An 11957-nucleotide genomic window follows, 5' to 3' on the forward strand; every position below is an offset into this window, starting at 1 on the left:
GCTGATGGGCAACATTGTTGTGTGCAGGGATGAAAACCTCCTGGGCTCAGGGAGATGAATGCCCCCACGTGCACAGAGATGCTGTCCTGGGAACACAAATGATGTTGCTGCTGGCACCCTGGATCCAGCCCAGCCTGATGGCCTCTTGGTAAGCCCACATTCAGCAAGACCCATAAACAACTTCCAGGGATACTGGACTCTAAGCCCTGGAGGTTCATTGGTGACCCACTAGCTAATGAACCTGTTCTCCTTATGCCCACCCCCACCCCCACCACGAGGGCGATCTGTGAGCCATGGAGGGGTCTACAAACCCTGGCTCCCTCCTTCCCTATATCTCATTTGCCTGGTTACAAACTAACCCCCTCATGCCCACCCTTGGCTGGGAAGCCAGCCTCCCTCGGAGACAGAGGAAGGTAATTAACTGCAGTTGTTGGGGCTTAATCAGCTCCAGCATGGGGAGGGCCATTGTGATGCAAGGATCCGGGTTTTGGGATGTGAATCACAGGCTCCCAGCCCTTCATCACCCTCTGTTACGGTCTTATCTTTATTCATTCTGGGAAATTAAATTAGCACTGTCTTTCCAATCTTGTTCTCCAGAGGAAATAAACAGCAGCAGCAAAGAGAGAACTGACCAGAATGGGGATATTTGAGCACCTTTGAGCACCTGTGTCTTAAAGCCCCACCGCCCTGGAAAATACCAGGCAAGCAGATCTCCTGGGGATGGACTTTGGGGTATTCAGGATAAGAGATTGGTTTCTTCCTTAGACCAGACAGGGATGAGAATCAGCAATCCCACGTCTAGTGCAGCATTCTGTGCCTCAGTCATCCCACCAATAAAATGGGCCCAATCCTAGTGGTGGTAGGAGGAACGTAGGCCGAGGTTCTAAACTTTCGAGCGATAGCTGGTGTCATCCTTGCAGAGAGCTTTGTAATTCCACTTTGCAATTCCATGGCAGGATGAAGGGATGTAGAGAGAGGAGAGCAAGCTGGCTGGAGGTTTTTTTTTTTTTTTTTTTTTTTTTTAAAGATGTGAGTCCGGGATGACCTCCTAGCCCTGTGATCGGAAGACCCTCCACTCCAGGCTTTGCCAAACCTGTTCTGCACCTGTGAGCCTTGTTAAAAATACAGAGTCTGCGACACTAGAATGTAACTAAGGGGGTGGCCCGGGATCTGCATTTCCTAAAAGCTCTCAGGAGAGGGCTGATAAAGTTGGTCTATAAATCCGAGTTTGGGACTCATTGCTCTAATTCTGATGTTGCTAACATTTTGCGGGGTCCCCAGTATAACCAGTACTCATCAATATCCAGTTGTCCTCCCCTTTCTGGGCACATGGAAGCCTTCCGAGCTTCCCTTGCAGTTAGGCGCACCACACTGCTATTTGTGGCTGGTGAACAATGAACAGAATGAGATGTGTGACTCTTGGGGCCTGTGGGCATGGAGAGCCCCTGTAAGATTTTCCAGCTCTTTCTTGTTCATCAGAGATCATGGAGGCAGCACATGGAGATGGGTGAGGCAGAGGCTCTGAGCAGTCTGGACCAGGGCAAGTCAACACATGGGAGACTATGGAGCTGGCGTCAGCTGGCCCTGGTGCGGTTAGTGAGAGATAACGAGACAGAGAGAAACTCTTGGCTGAAGAGATTTGGGGATGTTTGTTACTAGGCATCATTCTAACCTGTCCTGATGAATACAGACCCCTTTGAGAATCTGATCAAAATTATGGGTATTCTCTTGAGGAAAATGTACTCTTGTGTAATCATAAGATTTGGGCTACCTTTCCAGTGTTCCATTTTCTCCCTCAGCTCTAGAAAAGATTGGCTCAAGTCCTTGCCCGTGGCACATGCTGTGACTGGATTTGTGACCATGGCAGCCTTCCCCTCCTATCCCTCCTGCTTTCCCTGGCTCCCCTTCACTGGTGGCGTTTGGCAGCCTCAGGTTCTCTCTTCCTCATGCAGAGAAATCCAGCTTCTGCGCCTGCCCCCACCTGTGTGGTCCAAACTGAGTCAGCTGGTCAGGAGAACGGGGCACCTGGTTCACCAGCGCCCGCCCTCCATAGGTGGCACAGGGGAACATAATTAGCATTATAGCATTTGGAATTGTCTGTGTATGTATTTGTAGTGGTAAGTCGGACCAAATTTCAGGGGGTTTTGGTCTCCTGAACCTCATTTTCTCTCATTCTCAAACCATAGGTTAACAACACCAGCTCTTACCCAAGGCAGACAATTCCCGGGGCTCCTGGGAATTTCACTAGGACCCCCCCCACATGCCTCATGCAGGACACGGAGAGGATTTCACAGACACAGGCTGGGCCTCATCTTCCAGCCCCCAGGCCTGATGGGACCACCTTACCCACCCCAGTGGCATCCACAGCCAAAGTTTGGGCTTTTCACGATGCCCTCCACCTGCTCCTCTGGGCGACATTGACCCTTATAGTCAGGAACTTAGGAACTTACTCTCTCTCACCTGAGGTTTGGTTTCAGGGACTTCAGCTGTTAGAAAAACACCGAACTTCTGAAGTCCTGAGAGTCCCTCAGCCGAGTCTCTGCTTTCACCTATATGGGGCTGACCTGCATCTTGGAAAAGGGAGAATTCCCAAGTTGCCCAGGCCTGGTTTCACATGCTGGGCCTGTCACTTGCCAGCTGTGTGAGCTTAGAGAAGTCACCTAACCTCAGTAGGCCTCAGTTTCCCCATCTGTGAAATGTGTATTGCACTAGGTGGTCCCCCTAGGCCCCACACATATCCTACACTTGGGCCAAACAGAGTGGGTCTCTGCTCTGGAGATAATCCCTGCCTCTCTGCCTTGGTGTGTGCCATTCCCACCACCAAGTGTGCCTGTCCCTCTCCACTCATCTCTGGCTCTCACTTCTAAATACACCCTATGCTCTAAGGCCTGGTTCAGGTGCCCCCAAAGTCTGCCCTGGTGCAGCTAGAATGACCTCTCCCTACCCAGGACCCTTGACCCCTGTTGGCTGGACCTCCCTTCCTGCCTCTGTCTCTGTATTTTGCAGGCTTTCCCAATGCGAGAAAGCCAGTGTTTATTGAGCATGTACTATATGCCAGATTTTGTGTCAGGCACCCATTTTTGATTTTCTCATCAACCTGTGAGGTAGGCACGATTATCCCCATCTCACAGAAGTGGACATTGAGGCTTGGACAGGTCGGGTGACCCACCACAGCCACGCAGCCAGGAAGGGCCATCTGAGCGTGGGGGTGGGCATGGGGTCTACCTTCCAGGTGAGGGCTCCCTGGGGCAGGAGGCACCTAGTGGAGGCCCGCTGAGGGCTGGCGGGTTGTGCCTACCTCCAGCACCCGCAGCTCAGCAGTCAGTGGGAAGAACGAAGCAGCTCTGAGGCCTGGGCTGGGTGAGCAGTGGTAGGCAAGTGTCCCTCCTTCCATTGGTGTGTTGGGTTCAAGGCAAAGCAGCGTTTGCTCAGTGCAGATGATGTCTGTGTCCAGGGCTCTTCATCCGGGGCCCTGGGGCAGAAGGTGGACTGTGGCTGGAGGGCTGCGCCTGGGAGAATTCACCTCTCCCAGGTTGCGGAGGGATGGGGGAAGAGGGCTATGAGCCACAAACTCTGTCTCCCTCGCTCTGTCTGTTCTCCTTGCCCCCATCCCTCCTCTGTCTGGCGGTGGCCTTTCCTGTCTCCTGGGTGTGTGTGTCTCTAACTCTCTCTGAGCCTTTGTCTCTTTCTGCATTTCAACGCCTTTCACAATGGCTCTCTTCATGTGCCTGTCTACCTGGGTCTTTGTACATGTCTGTGATTTTGTATCTTTCAGTCTTTTTGTATTTTGTATTTTTCTGTCTTTTTCTCCCTCTGGCTATTTCTGGTTCGGTTTGTTTTTGTTTTGTTGGTTTTGTTGGTTGGTTTTTCCTTCTCTGTGTGAATTTGCTTTTCCCTCCTTTTTCTTTCCTCTCTCTCCTTTCTCATCTCATCTCCATATCTCATCTCTCACCATGTGTGTGTGCGTCTGTCTTTCCTTCTGTGAGTGTGTGTGTGCTTGTGTGTGTGTATGCTTTGTACCTGTGTGTTCGCAAAGACTGCCTTGATGTCTCAATCTTTATTTCTCAAACTTGCTCCCTCTCCCCATCCCATGTTTGCTGCGGATGCCAACTCGGGGATCTGGGAGACTCAGATCTGGGGGCCCCAAGTTCTGAGGAAGGAGAAATAAGATTTCTGGCAGGCAGGCAGCTCCCAGCTGATCCTCAGGGATGGGTCATGTTGCAAATCCAAGGGGAACATGGGGTCATCTCGCCCACTGTAGCAGGAGAAACACTGGACCCAGAGCCAGAGGATCAAGGCATAATCCTGTGTGACCTTGGGTGAGCCATTCAACCTCTCTGGTCTTCCATCTCTTCATTAGTAAAATGGAGCTGTTGCAAAGATGGAGCGAGTTCATTGTTGTGGAACTGGAAGCCCAGGGCACAGTGTGGGGGCATAATAAACAGGGCAGGAGGCAAGACTCAAAGGCCATTGAGTGTGGCCAAAGGCCCTCAGGTGGCTGCTGGATGGAGGAGCTGTTGGTGGTCCAGGGGGAGCCACGTACAGAGTCGGCTCAGAGTTGGGGGAGATGGTACAGAGTCGGCGGCTGCTGTCGGGGAGGGCAGCTAGAGGCTGAAGCCTCTCCTTCGGCCTGGCAGCCCAATCCTGCCAGCGCCCTCCCTTCTCCTCTTCTGTGGGGCCTTAGGGCTGGCTGAGGGACCAAGCCCCTTGAATCCTGTCATTAGGAGGGAACTGGGAGGCAGGGCTGGACCCATTATCCTGCCCACACCTGGCGCCTGGGGCTGGGACACACAGCAGGACCTCTCAGACAGGCAGGCTCATTCATTTCACAAGCATTTACTGAGCCCTGATGCATGCTGGTGCTGGTGATGCGCCGGGGTAGCTCAGTCTAGAGTGGGAGCCCAGGGTGATTGAAACACACACAGGGCACATGGGGGATGGTGCACCATGAAGGAGGAGTAGGTATGATGAGCACACAGAACCCTGGGTCTAACCTCACCTGGAAGTCAAGGTGGGCTTCTCTGAGAAGGTGATGTTGGAGATGAAAGCATGAAGGATGAGAAGGAGTTGAGCTCTTCTGAGCTGGGGAAAAAAATTCTGTCCTAGCTGTTTTATGCTGCATAACAAACTACTATAAAACTTAGTGGCTTAAAACAACCATTTTATTTTGCATGCCGCTTTGTGGGTCAGGAATTTGAGAGGGTTCAGCTGGGCCACTTGGGGTCTACCGGATGGAAGGATCCCTTCCAAGATGGCCTCTTCCCCCACCTGACTGGCATTCTGGTGCTCTTGGCTCTCTTTCTCTCTCCCATGGTGCCTTCTCCTCCAGAACTTCTCCATATGCCTGGGCTTCCTCCCAGGATGGCAGCATCCTTCTAGACGGAATTCTCACATGGAGGCTCAGGGTTCTAGGAGACCAGCGCAGAACTGCCAGACCACCTACAGGCTAGGCTCTAAACTGGCATGGCGTCATCTCTGCCATGTTCCATGGTTGATGCACAACAGGCCACTTCACATTTAAGGGGAGGGAACATAGGGTCCTCCCAGCAAGAAGGGAGCCCTATGAAGGACATCTGAAGCAGAGAATAATGCAGTGTGCGTGTGTACACTGAACATTTGGACAGACTGTGATAGTTACTATAAACAAGCACAAACCAGGGAATTGTTCTGGACATTGGGATGGGGAAACAGGGAGAACTTTTACTCAGTGACAGCATGTGGTAGGGCCCAGGAGTGAGGTAAGAAATCAGAGCAGACTTCCTGGAAGAGACTCAAACTGGCTCTTGACATTTACATGGGATATGGAGATAAGCATAAGAGCATTCTCAGCCCAGGAAACAGGCTGAAGAAAGGGCTGGCAGTGGGAAAACCCTGTGAGGGATCGTGAGGCCATGGTCACTTGGAGCACTGGTCACCAAGAGGGGATCGATGTGAGCTGTGGCTGGTGGGGGCTGATGGGGGCTGCTGGGGCAAAGAGGCTGGGCCTTAAATGCCAGGTTAAGACTTTGCAGTGGGAGCCCTGGAATCTTAAAGCAGAGGAAGATCAGCAATGAGCAAGATAGACGAGAGGGCGGGGTGGGGGGGATGACCTCAGGCAGGGGACCTAGGCCATGTCATTAGGCAAGGACAGAGATGAGATGGGAGTCTGAGCCAGGGTGGAGGGGGCTGAATGTGGAGAAGAGGCAGACAGTAATAATAATGATACTATAGCTACCATTAATTGAGAATTTCTACCACTCTGGCACTTTATCCTACATTATTATACTTAATCCCTATAACCACTCCATGAGGTAGGTAGTATTGCTATTCACAATGGGCAAGCATATTTCTGAGGCTCAGAAAGGTAAAGAAACTTGTCCAAGATCACACAGAAAGCAACAGAGCTGAGATTCTCAAGACTGGGTCTGCTACGATCCAGCACCAGGTATTTCCAGACTCTGTTATGCTGGAAGAATTGGCTCAATGATTGTGTATATGGGGGTTGGGCGGGGAGGACAAGAGAGGAAAAGGCAGACCTGGTACCAGTACCATGGTTTCTGCTCTGATTACTGGGAGGGAGGCTGGATGTTTCACAAGACCTGAGGACCCAGGAGCTGTGACCTCAAGTGGGCAGTTTCCTGGAATGGGGGCAGGCATAAGCAGCTGGGGAGTAGGCTTTGGATGAGTGGTTTCGAAGGTCATGTGGCATGTGGGGGGATGGTAGGGGAGGGGGTCCACAAGGCAGCCATGAAGTGGGAGAGTAATTGGGAGGGATGGGATAAGGATCAGAGAGGGCAAGAAGCTTGCCCAAGGTCACACAGTGAGTGAGGAGCAAAGCTGAACCTGATCCTGAGTCCCAAATCCAGGGAAGGACTCCCAACTGTAACCTATGCCATCTCCAATTATTAAAAGCACAGGCTCTGGAGTCCAACAGAGTTATGTTCAAATCCCAGCTCCATCACTGAGCCACTAGACCACTTACTCTGACTCTCTGAGCCTCAGTTTTCCATCTGTCATGAAATATTACCTTTGTCACAGGAATATAATGAAAATTCAATGAGACGATACTAAGTGCTGAGAACAGCTCCCTGCACATTGTCAACATCTACTGGTGACTGGGCGCTCTTTCTAACTCCCTTACTTTACTCTCATTATCATAGTGTTGAGGGTAAGCACAGAGACTGAAGCCAGATTGGTTGGGATCCCAGCACCATCGTTTACCAACCGCATGACCTTGGGCAGGTTATTTAACCTCTCTATGCCTCAGTTTTCTCATCTACAAAATGGGGATGATATTGATACCAACTTTTTAGAGTTGTCGGGAAGAGTGAATGTATTCACGTTTGTAGAGTGCCTCAAACACCGCCTGGTACATGCCGTGTCACTGCCTGGTACTGTTAGCCTGCTTCACTGCTGTCTGCATGACTGTAGTCACCGTCACTGTCCTGACCATCACCACCACCATCTTCATGATCATGATCATCCTCATCCTCACCATCATCATCACTGTCCCCCACCATCACCATATCATCCTCATCATCTTCATCCTCAACGCTACCACCACCACCATTATCAGCATCCTCACCACCATCGTCAAAACTGTCCCCCGCCATCATCACAATATCACCTTCATCATCATCTTCATCCTCCTTCTTACCACCACCATCAGTGCCCTCCCCATCACTGTCCCTCCCACCAAATCATATTTGTGAAGGCGCTGTCCTTCATTCATTCAATAAATCTTCATTGCATATCTACTAGGTGCTTTGAAAAGTCTGAACTACCATCCCCATTCTCACTACTGTGTGTGTTTATATATGTGGAGGTGACTTCACGTTGCCTTCCTGTGCCATGAGTCTGTGACTCCTGCTCTCACCCCATGGCTGAGGGCCATCCCTCCCCTCTGCGGGAGTGGGATTCCTGCTCTGAGAGCAGACACAGCCTCCGGGGCACAGGGTCCTTAGTGCTATTTAGGTACCACAGGCTTGAGTCCTCATTAAATGCTTCACTCCAGTCTCTGTATTTCAAGAGGCCTCTGGAAAACCCGATTTCATAAATGAAACATCAACATGTTTATCAGAAATTAACAACTGAAAGCAGTCCCGGTTTTCTGGATGAGCTGGTGGAGGTGTCAGATGGACCCTGATTCCTCAGGATGTTTCCCTCAGGCCCCACTGGGCACAGCCCACGTTCTTTCTGATAGAACTTTCCCTGAGAGCAGGGGATGTAGGAGCCACCTTTTACTGAACACCTGCTGTGCGGGCTCACTGAGACTGCTGGGCCCTGCTGTGATCAGCCTTCATTTACTGGAGAGGTGGTGTGGGTGGAAGGCACAGGGCACAAAGGGGCTGGGGTAGAAGAAGGACCCTAGGCAAGGGATTCACACAGCTAATTTTCCTTCTTTGTCTCTTTTCCCTGTTTCTCTCTTCTCTCTGTCATTCTCCCTCCTTTCTCTGACTCTCTCTCCCTTTCCCTGCTCTCGTCCTAGTCTCCTTTCCTCTCTCTTTCTCATCCCCACTGGCTTCTGGCCTCTCTCCCAGCTCCTTTCCACTGCCTGGGCTCCAGGCCCTTCTCTGGGCAATGGCTCTGTGGATGGCTGGGCTCCGGTGTCAGTTCCACTCTGGCCCAGGCACGGAAGCCAAAGAGGAGTCCCTGGGTGCGGGAAGAAGGGGTTCAGAGCAGGACCCAGCAGGAGGGGCTGGGTCTGAGCCTGGAAGGAAGGTTTGATTTTCAAAGCTTAGACTTACTGAATGTTTTACTTTTAGATGTTTTCTCATTCCCTTTTTCTGGCTGGTACCTCCCTCCCTCCCTAGGTCACTTAAAAGACATTCCATCAAGAGCAAAGAGAAAAGACATGGCATCAAGGCCAGAAAGAAAAGACATTCATTCCATCAAGAGCAAAGAGGTGATGGAACAGTTGTGAGTGTCAAACCCCACCAACGTCATCACACTTAATCCTCCCCAGAGGCCTGTGAGTTCAGGTCATTGTTCCCATTTATTGCCAAGTGCACAGAGGCTCCGAGGTGGCTGGTGAATTGTGTGAGGGCACAAGAGCATTGCACTCGTAAATGCCCCACACTTGCCTGTTTCCCAGCCCCTCCTCTTTCCCTTCCATTCCTTGAGAGCTCTAAAATCAGCTCTGCATGTGTCCATTTTTTAGGACAGTGTTATTTGTGAAGCAAGTTGGAGAGGTCGCTGGGGGACCAGCCGGGCACAGGGAAGGAAGCCAGTCCCGGCCATGGTCAGCTTCCAGAAGGTGGTAGTGACAAGCCGTGGGGTCATGACCCTCCTAAGGATGACAGGTAAGATAAAGAGTTGACCTCTGCCTTCTCTGGGTTCAGCCAGAGCTGCTTCCAGCCTCCTGGAGGGTGATCAAACTCCTGAACTTTCTTGAACCCAGACAGCCCTGGCCACTCCCTTTGCTGAGAGCTGGAAATTTCTGAATCTCTCAGTGATTTTCCGTCCAGAGTGAGACAGAGCAGAGACTGGACTTGAGTCCCCTTAATCTTGACTGCAAAGTCCAGTGTCCTTTGGCTGCCTTCCTAAGGAAAAAAATAAAGCTAAAACTCTATGCTTTTGAGTGGCAGGAATGTGGGGGCAGGATGCTTACCCCATAGGAGGGGCTGGAGGAGGAAGACTGGTGAAGACCAACCAGTCTGTGCTAAGATGGACCCCAGTGCTGACCTTTCACCCACTTTCCCCCTCATTATACTGACTAAAAATCATTTGCTGGGGGTGGAGATTTAATTGCCATTAGACCTGCGACACACGCAGGAACATGACCTTTAAGTGTGCAGGTGCTAATACATCTTGCCTCTACATGCTTACAAGTCACCCTTTCCCCACTCAAGTGTCTTTAAGAAACTCGACCGACCTCTCCACAGGGGATCAGCTTTTCTTCCTCTTGTGCTGTCTCCTTGTATGAGAGCATAAGCGCAGTAAAGCCTTGCCCAAGCCACCCATTTTACCTGTCAACTTCTATTGCTTGAGAGCCCAAGGGCCCACTTTTATAACAAGGGATTATGGAGTCTTTGGGCTTCTCCTGGTCCAGCCCCCACCCCGCCTCCCAGTACAGAACCCATTTCTATACCCGTGGATGAGCCCAGGACCCACTACAGCAGGCCTGGTGGCACCCTGAGGGCCAAGTGTAGCTCATTCACCTTAAGGATGGCCCCGTGGTGACTTTGGGGTCTGCACGGAAGGAGCCAATGGGGGACAGTTCTTGCCCTCCAGTGGAACTCTCTGCTGACCTCAGCCTCCCCAGAGCCTTCCTCTGGGGTCTCATTGGGCAAGTCCATCAAAAGTCCAGGAAATCAGGCCTAATGAGACCTAATGAGACCTGTTATGTGGGTCATTATTGTAAGCAGAAAGAGTTAGGGATCCCCAGAAAAAGAAAGACAGATGCTTTCTTGACATAAGAAAAGTCATCTTGGGCCCTGGGACATCTTATGAAAGCAGGTAAGAACAAACAACCACTCTGGGGCCAGGTGGCAACCTCATCATATCAGGGACAACAAATCAGTGGTAAAACTCCCAGTGCTGGTTCAAAAGTAAAGAATGGCCTGTCACACATTTGTGGCGAGTTATCTTTGTAGGATCTAAACCCCATCTGAGCACTCAGAGTTTGGACCAGCTAAAGCCAAAGAATTCATGGTGCTGACGCCGGCTGCCCTTGTGATATTGACCTGGGCTCTGTCACTTTAAGGTGACTCCTGCCCAGATTCCACACTGCATTCCCCATCAAGCAAGCCCCTTCCTGAGTATGTGTGCCCCCTTAGCTTCCCCACTGCTTTGGAAAATATCCCCAGGGTTCTCCATTACTTGCTGCAAAGAAAACCCTTCCTTCTCCTATTCTTTTGGGCTTGGGTGTGTCTTTTGATTCGCCTTCCAAGAGATGAATCCTGTTTGGTGTAAGAATATTGAGCATTCAAAGGCCAGTGTCTAGTCCAGTCCTGGCTTAGCCATGACCAGCTGTGTGACCTTGGACAAGTTACTTATCTTCTCTATGCCTCAGTTTCCACATCTGCAGAATGGGGATAATAGTTTCTCAGAGGCTTGTAGATGGATTCCCACATATGAATGACTTAAAGATGTGCCTCGTACTTAGGTGGTTTAAGTGTTCACTGATCAATAGAGTAGTAGTTGCTATTATTTTGTGCTGCTTTTTCTTTTCAACTTTTAAAATTGTGGTAACATACTGAAGGGGAGCAGAGTGGGCCATCCCAAATGTGCCACTTTGGTGTATTAATTATTTTGAATTAAAGTTACTTAAGACACAGCTGGTCTAAGAAGGACTCTCTAACCTCCTCTATCCCCATGAAAGCAGGAAATAAGTATCACTGTGAAAGATGCCCTCCCTGTACCAGGAGGGCATGGGGCATCCTTATCACCAGAGATAGAGAATTTAAGGCAGAGGAGGCCATGTAAACAAAACTTATTCCTCATACACTGATCTGCTACCCAACCCCAGACCCCTTTGTTTCATCCACACTTCACAAATTTATTGTTTCTTTGTCTAAAAGGTAAAAAACTGCCTGTTTTGGTCACTTCTTTGTGTCTCATATTTTTATAGGCTCCTACAGGTATGAAATTAAATATGTTTTTCTTCTCTTAATCTGTCTTATGTTAATATGGTTATTAGACCAGTCAAAGGAAGAACATAAAAGGGAGAGGATAAAAGTTTTCCTCCCCCGCAATACATACAGCTTTTGCCGTCTTGACCGTTTTTAAGTGTACAGTTCAGTGGTGTTAAATACATTCTTAATGTTTGGAAACCATCACCTCCACCATCTGGTAAATCATTTGTTAAACAAAAACTCAATCCCCATTACATAGCATCTCCCCATGCCCCCTCCCTCCAGCCCACAACCCCCCCCAACCTGGCCCCTGCCACAACCCCCATCCTACTTTCTGTCTTTATGACTATGGCTACTCTAAGTACTTCATCTAAGTGGAACCATTCAACATTTGTCTTTGTA

Source organism: Lontra canadensis, unplaced genomic scaffold (genome assembly GCF_010015895.1).
Source record: "Lontra canadensis isolate GAN:19392208 unplaced genomic scaffold, GSC_riverotter_1.0 scaffold25, whole genome shotgun sequence".
Lineage (NCBI taxonomy): Eukaryota > Metazoa > Chordata > Mammalia > Carnivora > Mustelidae > Lontra > Lontra canadensis.